Source organism: Chenopodium quinoa, unplaced genomic scaffold (genome assembly GCF_001683475.1).
Source record: "Chenopodium quinoa cultivar QQ74 unplaced genomic scaffold, ASM168347v1, whole genome shotgun sequence".
Classification (NCBI taxonomy): Eukaryota; Viridiplantae; Streptophyta; class Magnoliopsida; order Caryophyllales; family Amaranthaceae; genus Chenopodium; species Chenopodium quinoa.
The window spans coordinates 4,042,514-4,053,397 of record NW_018744813.1 but is presented as its reverse complement, the minus strand read 5'-3'; positions in this window follow the sequence as shown (position 1 = coordinate 4,053,397).

The window sequence follows — 10,884 nt, the reverse complement described above, 5'->3', positions numbered from 1 at the left end:
CATTCGGATGCTCGGGCATTCCGATGCTAGGGGTATTTTGGGAATATGGTCGATTTATTATTATTTTGTGCGTCTCGTCTTTTTATTATTTTTGACTCGACTTCCGACGATCGGTTTCGACGCTCCAAACTCGAATTACCGACGTCTAAATATTTAAAACTCGGGCGACGAATTAATTTTTTCCGAATTAATTCGTCGAGTCGGTTCGTATATTTTGCTTAGGTGTGACCCGAAGGGTTCAGTCAAGATTAAGCTGTAATATTAATTATATTAATATTACTGATCGAAAGCGGCCTCCACCCAAGCATTCCGATCACTTGACCTTACTGAATATATTAGCTTTCTAATAATTCTGAACCCGCTATCAGAATAATACACTTGTTCAAAGGACACCATTCCTTTTAACTTCTTGGAGGCGAGTTGTTTGATTTCACCCTTGAGATTTCTCAGGAGTTTCATGAGTTCATCTCGAGTGACGGGAGTCGATCCTGCTGCCTAGGAAGGATCACCCGTCCGCACCGAGGTCTTTTTTGGCTAACCAGTAGTTTTGCTTGGCCCTGCCTGATCAGTGTGACGCTCCCGTTTTTCCCTACTACGGATACGTCTTGAGATGAGTGACCCGTTAGGTTCCACATAGGTTTCGACGTCAGCGTCGTCCTCTGAGTCATGGTCCGTCTGGACCACTATGTCTTCTGGAGGCCGATTGGTCTCAGGATTCGGTATAGGGACTTGTGAAACCATCTCTGAGGTACTCTCCCCACAGACGACGCCAAATGTTTCGGGGGTTTTTGTCCCTTGGGAGAGTTACAACACTAAGACTGGATTCAGCAAAGGGCGCCTGTACCTGCAAAGAAAACGGACCGCCGGATGGTCAGTGGTCCGCATCCAAAGATTAAGTTAGTAAGTATTCGGAGTAAAACGTGCGGAAATAAAGTTATCTGCTCGGATTCCAAGCTCAGGTAAGGTGCTGTCTGTTTCTTGAAAACGACAGCTCTGTAATAAATGTGAAAGTGACGTGTTGTCTCGTATTCAGTATATTCCCTTCATAAATGTAGGAACTGACCCTATTTATAGGGTTTTTTAAAAAGTGTGCCCTCCTTAGGATCTGGTGACCTGAGGATTAGGTCACGCCGTAAAACGGCGCCTCAAGGTTTGGGCTCTTGGAGGCCGCCATTCCATAAGCAATGCCTGAGTGACGCGTGTCACTGAGCCCAAAAGGCTTTTGGGCATCTCTTAGGGTGACACGTGTCGCCCTCTTAATGGTCCATGCTGGATCATCAATCATCTAAGAACAGGGGGAATGTCTGCCTACCACGTGTCACCATCTCAAAGGTCCAGATGGCACCCCTTCTAATGACACGTGGCGGCTTCCGATTGGGCCACCTGGCCGGGTATATAAATACCCAAATCAAACCTTAATAGTGGCATAAATTCCACTCATCAATTTCCCTCACACTTGCCTCTTGCTTGTCCTCAAGCAAGGAAAATCAAAACAAAAAAGACAAACACAACAAACATAATATAACAAGGTTTAAGAAAACCTTTCAAGCTCTTAGGTAAAAAATGCTCCATTTTAACTCAAACGAAGAGATATGCACCAATGAATACTCACCTTTCTCAATTCAATGAGGGAAAACACGTTCCAAGATGCTCATTGTTGAAAGAGTCAAACCTAAGCTAAGCATAGAGAACTAGTGATTTCATTCTCCGCCCTAGCCCCATCCAAGACGGTCCACGTTCTCTCCACTAGCTTCAAGTCACCCCTTAATTAGCTCTTCATGATTCCTTGAAGGAACCAGAAAAATTAGAATTTGTGTAGAACCATAATGTCATCCTGACATCTCGACTACGCATACTCTCTCCTTAGGGTTAAAGTTCATCTTACTCCATCGGTCTTTGACCTCGCCACATTAAAGTCCAAGGGTCTTTAGGGTTGTAATGTTATGGCTAAGGGTAAAGTTTGGGAATTAATTTGAAAATTTGGTAGCAATTCCTAAGTGAAGCAAAAGAGTGGCTATCTCTCAAGAACAAACTAAGAATTGAACATAATCTCAAATTTAAAACCTTTACTAAAAACCTTACACACACTACATCCATTAAAGGGAGAAGAACATAAAAGCCCTTTTTATTATCTTTTTTTATTTTACATTTATTTTATGCCCTTGCCTTTTTTCTAAGGACGGCTTTTTCGTGAAACTTCACTTGGTTTTTTTTTTCAAGCTCAACTTCTAAAACTTTACTTAGACCAATTCACAAAGTTTTCTTGCTTAAGATCAACACTTTAAAATCTCAAACCTCACAAGCCAATGCTTCACTAACAAAAAGGGTTGGTAAAATATAGGCCGATAGGTTTGTAATGTGGTTAAGACAAGAAAGGGAAATAAGGCCCAAATTGGTTAGCAAGTAGGTTGTTGCAAAATCGAAAACCAAATTTGTAACTAAATAAAAGAAAATAAAGAAAAAAGAAAGAAGGGTGCCCTTTCCCTCCTTTAAAGTTGCTTGGTCACGGTCTTGGGAACTAGAGGACAACACAAGGATTAAGCTATGCATAGTAAAGGATCCTAAATGTTGCTCAACAAGATTGATGAAGGCTTTAACAATTTAAACCTCACATGGGATGGGAAGTAAGCAAATTACCAACTAAAGGGCTTCATATCCACTATAGAGAGCAACACCATCTTACCACTTTCTCGTGAACTAAGGGTTCAAACGTCTTCAGTAGTTCCTAACCTTACTACCTTAGCATAAAATTTGTCTATCTCAACCTTGAGCACTCTCAAACCGTGTAAGCCATCATAAATTAGGAATACAAGTATTCATTGGCACATCATAAAACAACCAATTCCAAATGCATGAGAAATTTCAAATCAAAATCATTTCATATTTTCATGGTCATGTTTGTAACACAAAAAGGAAAACAAACCAAAAGGGAAGAGGAAGAAATCTAAAAGGTTCACAAATGAGGCATAAAATCCAAATAAATCCCAATCGTCAAATAATTGATCTTTCATAACAACATCAACGCTCCTAGGTTCCTTAGAACCAAATTCAAACAACCTCGAACCATTCAACTTCTTCCTAAGCTAATCCTAAACTAAGCACTCAAAGAGAAAGAATATAGAAGAGAGGAAAGGTCTGACCAAACACCGCTTGAAATAGAAGACAAGATAAATCATATGTATAAAACCAAGGGAGCTCGTGTTGCCCCTTAACTTCCTTCGTCTCCATTTCCAAGCTTGAAAAGCGAGCCAAAACAAAATAAACTACTAAGATAAAGAAGAAAAAAGTTAATAATCAAAGAAGGAGACTAAAGCTATAAATAAAAGGTAGAAATAAAAATAAAAAGCTATCTACAAAGTTTAGATTAAGGGAGTTTGGATTGTCGGGAATTTCAATTTTTCCTTGGGAGCATCTCTGTCTACACAAAACTCAAAAACTCATCAAATTATCAATAAAAATCATCATCATCATCATCATCATCAACTACAACAAAACCATTATCCTTAATTTTCCTCCTCATGCACAAGCTACTATCCTGCCACACTACCCTCCTATGTACACTTCAACAAACCAAAAGGAACATCCTCCCCCACACTAGACTTTTGCACATCCCGAGCAAAAGTTAAAAGCGAGAAATTTTTTTGGGGGGGGGGAGGTAAGGGAACCCTCATCTCAGGCTCCTATCTCCTTGCTCCCTAGGGGGGTTATCAAAATCGAACTCGGGAGTATCCTAGAATGGGTGGAAAGGTTGGTTGAAATGCTCATAGGGCCACCCTTTGTCACCCCAACAACCATCAAAAGGGTTTATGGTGGATGTAGATGCCGGGTCATAGGCCGGATTACATCCACCCGGACGATATGGATCGTAAGGTGGGGTGCTAATACGTTGGGAAGGGTCGATGGGACCTTCCCAATAGTGGTAGACATTTGGGGTAGGTTTGTTGGGGTCATAGGGGTCCTAATGAGGAACCGGGCCCTTTTGAGGAGGGTGGTAGGGATAGTTAACATAGGGCGCTTTAACGCCCACTTGCACAAGATTGTCATAATTCATCCTTCCGTAGTACCCCCATTGTTCAATGATGTTTGGTTATCACAGCGGATATCCTCAAGGGTATTACGGATGGCATTTATATCGAAAGTAGGAAAGGAAGAAGAAAAAGATGCTTCACCTACCCCTCTAAAGTGGGGAACGGGTTACTCTAGGTGGTGGACCGATTGAGGATGTGGAGTAGCGCCCCAGGTTTGGTTCCACCTCAAGCCGTCGGGGATGAACTGCCGGGTGATCCTCCATTTTTTTGGATTAAAATGGTCCACCGAAGTGAGATTGGGGTTTGGAAGGACACACAATTCTTCCTCTTTGTCCACCAAGAGGATAAACTTGCGTTGTTGGTTGTGTAGTTGATGAAACACTTTTGACGGAGAGCGATGACGGAGAGAGCATAAGGAGGACACCCTTCAGCCGCTTCCTCTCTGTTTCGGAGCACGTAGGGGAGCAATTCTTTTTGGTCCTTGTAGGCCCCATCCTTCAAGGAAAGGGAAATAAGAGTGATCATGCCCCCCATGTGAAATGTCATCACTTAGACGGTTATCACGAGTGTCCAAAAGCCGTTTGATGAAAGTGAAGGAGCATTGGAACTTTATGCGTTGAGGGTTGTCGGCCAAAAAGAAGCAAGCTACCTCATCTTTCACCATAGAGCCGAGATTTTCCTTGAAGAATACGACATATTGAAGAAGCCGAGCGAAGTATCTCATAGCAATATGGATGATGTTGTTGACTTTGGAAGTGTTAGTGCGGAAGTTGGCCTTGGAGGATATGCTCCTCCACCACTCTTGCTCATTGTATGGGATGCGATGAGTTGAGGTCATCTCATAAGGGTGATCAAGCCCGGTTGCATGCCAATGGAAGATTTCATTTAGATCACTCTCGGTTAGAGAATGATCCTCATTGAACATGGGGAAGTGAATAACAAGTTGAGGTTCATTGCCATCATCATCCTCTTCTAATACTTCCTTGAGAAGAGAAGCAAGGAACTCCAATGTAACTCGCTCATAAGTGTGAGCGGAAAGGTTGATGAAGTCACCCCACCCAAAGTTTTGAACAAGCCGGACCACTTCGTCCAAGATGCTGAGTCTCCTCAAGGTTGTAGCAAAGAAGAACCTTGTTGATCGTATTGGACGAGAGATGAGTGATTGGTAGCCATTCCTGAAATGCTCAATAGGAGCAATGATGCCGTGATTTTTAATGCCCAGCGGAGGTGGGAAAGAGGGTGTTGAAGGGGCACCCACCCTCTTCCTCTTGGATTTACGATTACTTTTTCAAAACATTATGACTCTACAAAATAACCAATAATATCATTAGGAAGATGCAAGCCAAGAGGTGTCATAAAAAGCTTGCCAAGATAAAAAAGTATATGCATGAAAGTAATAGCCATTAATTGTGAAATGGATGTAGAGGATAACAACAATACAATTCAAGGCGTTAATAAAACACTTATGAACCAAGGCAAGAATGAAACGTTCATTGGCATTCATATGCAAATCCTAAGAAAGTCTAGGTGAAATTCGGCATGATGTCCCCTAAATTCATAATAATCACTCACAAACCATCAACATCAGACCAAGAACAATGAATAACAATCTCAATACTACATCTAGCTTATGAATTTCTCAATAAAAAAGTAGTAGCATGAACAACCTAATGTGAAGTCATCATATTCTAGCAAATACATTGAAACCAAATAAAATCAAGGTATACATGCATAATCTTTATAAAATAAGTTCAACTATCAACAACTAATCAATTGCAACACGAAAATCCCAAGAACCACAAGCATCAAACAAGCCATTACTAACAATCTCAATATTACCACAATTTATACTTTAACATGTAAACCATGGTAAAACTAAGATAAATTGACAAAATGAAATTGCAAAAGCTAGAAAAACCATACCACAAATGATTGGAAGCAAGTAGAAGCTCAAAAATAGCAATTCATTCAAACCATAGAAATTGGGGAAAATTTGAAAAGGTGGAGTTTTGTGAGGAAATTTGGGTGTAGATTGTAGAAATTGAGTAAAGGATGAAAAATAAGTGAGAAATAGAGAATATTGGAGTGATTTTGATGGAGTTTTAGGGTTGAAATGGGGTGTGATAATGGAGTTTTAGAGTGAGAAGAGAAGAGAGAAAGAAAGAGTTGAATGAGGGTGAATGGAGAAGAAGAGCTGTGAGGTTTCTCAATGACCTCTACCTTGGCTCTATCTACCTCAATACCGGCATGGGAGATCATATGCCCAAGAACAATTCCGCTTTCTACCATAAAATGGCATTTCTCCCAATTCAACACAAGGTTTGTCCTCTCACATCTCTCTAGGTAACGAGATAGATTGGATAGACAATCTTCATAGGTGGCTCCACCAACGGAGAAGTTATCCATGAAGACTTCTATCTCATCTTCAATCATGTCACTAAAAATTGACATCATGCAACGTTGAAATGTTGCGGGGGTGTTACAAACTCCAAAAGGAATTCTACGATACACGTAAGTACCGTAAGAACATGTAAAGGTCATTTTCTCTTGATCCTTGGGGTCATTCGGGATTTGGGAAAATCCCGAGTAACCGTCAAGGAATCAATAGAAAGAATGATTTGTAAGCCTCTCCAACATTTGATCAATGAACAGTAGTGGAAAATGATCTTTGCATGTGCTTGTATTGAGTTGGCGATAGTCAATGCACATACACTAACCGGTAAGAAGCCTAGTAGGAACTGGTTGATCTTTATCATTTTTCACTACCGTCATGCCACCCTTGTTAGGCACAACTTGTACGGGAGATACCCAATCACTATGAGCAATTGGGTAGATAATTCCCGCATCAAGGAGCTTATCCACTTCCTTCTGCACAACCTCTTGCATCGAAGGGTTAAGCTTCCTTTGCCTTTGTCTAACGGGTCTAGCATCTCCCTCTAGATTGATTGTGTGCATGCATAAGGATGCGCTTATACCTTTGATGTCATCAATGGTATATCCCAAAGCCTTCTTGTGTTTTCTCAAAACATCAATCAAGAGGGAGGTTTGCTCCTCCGTTAGATTAGAATTGATGATCACAGGGAAAGACTCATTGGAGTCGAGATATGCATACCTCAAGCCCAAAGGTAGAGGTTTCAAGTCTACCTTTGTTGTTCCCTTACCATTGAAGCCCTCTTCTCTTTCTTCAACTTGAAAGAGATTATGAATAAAGGGAGCCTTTTCCTCCATGCTTTCATCTTTACACTTCCTCTTACTTTCCTCAAGTATTTCCTCATAAAATTGCATGTCCTTCTTATGAGCACCTATCTTGAATTCATTTAATAATACACTTTCAAGAGGATCGTTAGTAGCATACAAAGAGGAGTGAGAAAATTCATTAAGCACATTATCAAGAACATCAACTGTTTTGGGTGTTTTTGTCCTCGGAAGAGTTACGTCACAAAGATTGGTCCGGCTGAGCTGTACCTGCAATAACAACGGAGATTCCGGGTGGTGAAGCTCTGCCTCCAAAGATCAAATTAGTAACTTAAAATAAAATAAAGAGTGCGGAAATTTAGGATGGGATCTTCTTGGATTCCAAGCTTAGGTGTTTCTCTGACGAGAGAGAAAGTAGGTGTAATAAATGATTGAATGTGTCCACAAAATGGGGAAATATCTCCCTATTTATAGGGTCATTGGTAGGAGTGCCCCTTTTTAGGTCAGTTGACCTAGATTTTAGTGGGTTGCGCCGAATTACGACATTTTCTTGGGATTTGAGCCCTTGAAGGCCGCCATTTCAGAATCTATCTAAAAGAGCCTTGTGTCAGATGGCTAGGAGGCCACTTGAGTTAGCCTGGTCTTGACACACGGCCTTCTCTTATTGGGACACCTGTCTAGGGTAATTTTTACCCTAAACATTTGCCCCTCACAGGGGTCACGTTGATGTCACGTGGGGCCTGTGAAACGTGTCCACCTATCAAAGGTGCACAGTAACAATGGCTAGTAAAATTTAAAATTCAAACGGGGTGCCCCCGTTTTCACCTTCTATAAATAGAAGTTTACCCTCCCTCCCTTCTCTCACTTCATTTCATTTGACTTTCTAGAGAGAGAAAGACAGATTTTTTAGAGAGAGATTCTTTGGTTCCGTCTGCATCAAATTCTCTGGATTTCCGTGTGCTAACCTTGCAACACTCGATCACCGTTTGTAGCAGTTTTCAGAGTTAATCGTAAGGTAACTGCCAATACCATTTTTAACTTTTCTTCTCCAACTTGTATACATTCTTTTTTCCGGCTGTATACATAGTCTTAAAAATAAAATGAGCTCTCAATCCACACATTCAGAACTGCCTAGGACACTCAGCAGGTCTCCCTAAACGCCTGTGTCTAGAACAGGGGGTGCCTTTTCTAGACAGTTGGAACTGTTGTGCTCATCCCCAAATTCCTCCCTCTCTATGTCTGCGCAAGACATAATGGCTAGAGTCAAACAGACGGCTAGAAAAATCTAAGAGCCGGCGCACTATTGAAGTGCCCACAAACGAGGTTGTTGCGGATGGGGAACATGATGATTTGGAGGAGAGCAGCAATTCTGATGAAGAGGCTCCCTCTTCTTTCGGGAGCTCTAGCGTACAAGAGGTTGACGGTGAAAAGGCTGCCTTCTCTAATGGATCCGGGGAAGGATCAGGCGGTACTTAGGCCGCTGAATGATCGGGAGCTGAGGCTTCTGGCTCTGATCAAGATAATATCGCGGATGACTAACAGCAGCCGGTGAAAGTTGCTGACAACCCTCACCCTAAGAAAATTAGGATGCTTCCGGGTGACATAGCCCTGCTGAAGAGTTGCTTCAGGGCTTTAAAAAAAAAGCACCCCTTTGGAAAGGGGTAAGATATTATCGTTCCGCCTGGGGACGCAGTGATGGCTTGGGACGATAAAATTGAAAATGCAGACAAGTTTTTTTGTTTGCTACGGGGCGGTAATAGAAGTCGGCCTCCGGTTCCTCCTCCACACTGGGATTAGGAAAATCCTAAAGGGGTACGATCTGGGAGTCTGGCATCTCACCCCAAACTCGTGGGTGAACATTTTAAGCTATATTGCCGCCTGCCAGCTCCAGAACCTTGCTCCTAGCTTCTCTGCCTTTGCTCATATGCACTACTTGAGCAAGGCCCCAGGCGGTCATGGGGCATGGTACACTCTTACCACTTTGCCCCAGTATTTGATGACCTTGGACAAGGTGTCCAAGTGGTCCGGGTGGAAGGACAAGTTCAATTTAATCTCCTCACCAACCTTCAGACACAACCGGACACTGTACCGGCACAATCAGGAACCGATTCTTCTTGGCAGGAAATGCCCTTTCTCGGCATTCTCTACTAGGGCCCGAGAGCAAATACTGGAGCCGGGTATCTTCGAAACCACTACTGAGCCCTTGGGGGATGGGACTCACATCATTGTTCCAAAGAATGGATCCCCCACCCGGACTATTTCAAAGATGAATGATTTCTGTCCGCGTGTGGGTTAAGCCCCATGTTTCCCAAGGGTAGATCCACTTACATCCGTCTTTTCTGTAGTTTTCATTTTGTACTTCAAACCTTTAATGATTTTCTCTAACTTTTGTTTTCTCCTTGCAGCCGACGTCTTGAGATTTTCTCTAACTGCGCAAGGAAAGCGCGCTCTGTAGGAGAGCATCTGTTGAGGCTAAGGAGGCCAAGAAAGGCGGGGTAAGATCACCTGACTTTAGTTTTTTCTTTAAATTTCTTGCAAAGGTTTATGCCGGCTGGTAACATTTAGTTCTTGATTAGCAGGATGCCACTAAACGTGTTCCACGCTCCATCTTCCAAAATTTTCAAAAGGCAAGGGGAGGAGCTGGAAAAAACTCTGGCTGCCAAGACCGCAAGGAAGAAACCCTCCTATTCAACTTCTACTGCCAACCCGGATTGTCCCACGACCAGAGGTAAATCTCCTTCCGCCATGAAAAATTCTGAGTGAAAGCTCTGAAAGATCGGGGAAGAAAGCGCCGGATGCCTCTATGGCATCAAAGGGTGGCGAGCCACCTAATGTTTCAGCCGGTGCGGCAACAATTGGGAGGAGAATACTCCCAAGCCCCATCCGGAAACCCAAGTTAAGAAAAAGATTGAACTACCTTGGCCACTTAACTTTATGAGAGTCAAGACTAAGGTTGACCTTTCAGGGGGTTCAGTCAGCAAACGGCAACGAATGAATGCCAACTATGCTGCATCCCTCTCACCAAGTACTTCTTTTGGTACAGATCTTACATTCGACGAGCCGGATCTTCCTGGGTTTGCCTAACGGATGGTGAGTACCCTCACCCGGTCTGAGAAGAATTCCATACCTGTTCTATAGGTGGTGGATTTTGACCGGATAATGGGCTAACTGGCTGAGGTAAAAGAATCTTCAACTTAATTCTGATTTTTCTTTGTTCATTTTTACCAAGTATTTCATAATCCGGCTGCCCTTTTCTCAGGTAATGCTGAGGGTAGATGGGCTCCAAGTCCCCTTCAGGCGGAAGCAAGAAGAGGTAAATGACGCCAAACGGAGGGCCCTTGAAAACCTTAACTCTGTTGAATATGCTAATTATATGTGTGATTTATAGATTAAAGCAATAGAGTTGAATCAGTAGGAGCTGATCCGGAACTTGACGGCTGCGAACGATGAAGCTACCAGCCGGGCTAATGACCTTGATAAAAACCTGAAGGATGCTAAGGCTGAACTCAAGGCATTAAAAGACGCTGACAAGGAGAACACGAAGCTCCAGGCAGACGTCACCAGGTTGGGGCTTGAAATTATCAACCCGTGGAATCAACATGTAGATGAAATTTCCAAGGAGCAGAAGCGGCTGATGGAAGAGAATGAGCGGGACAATGTA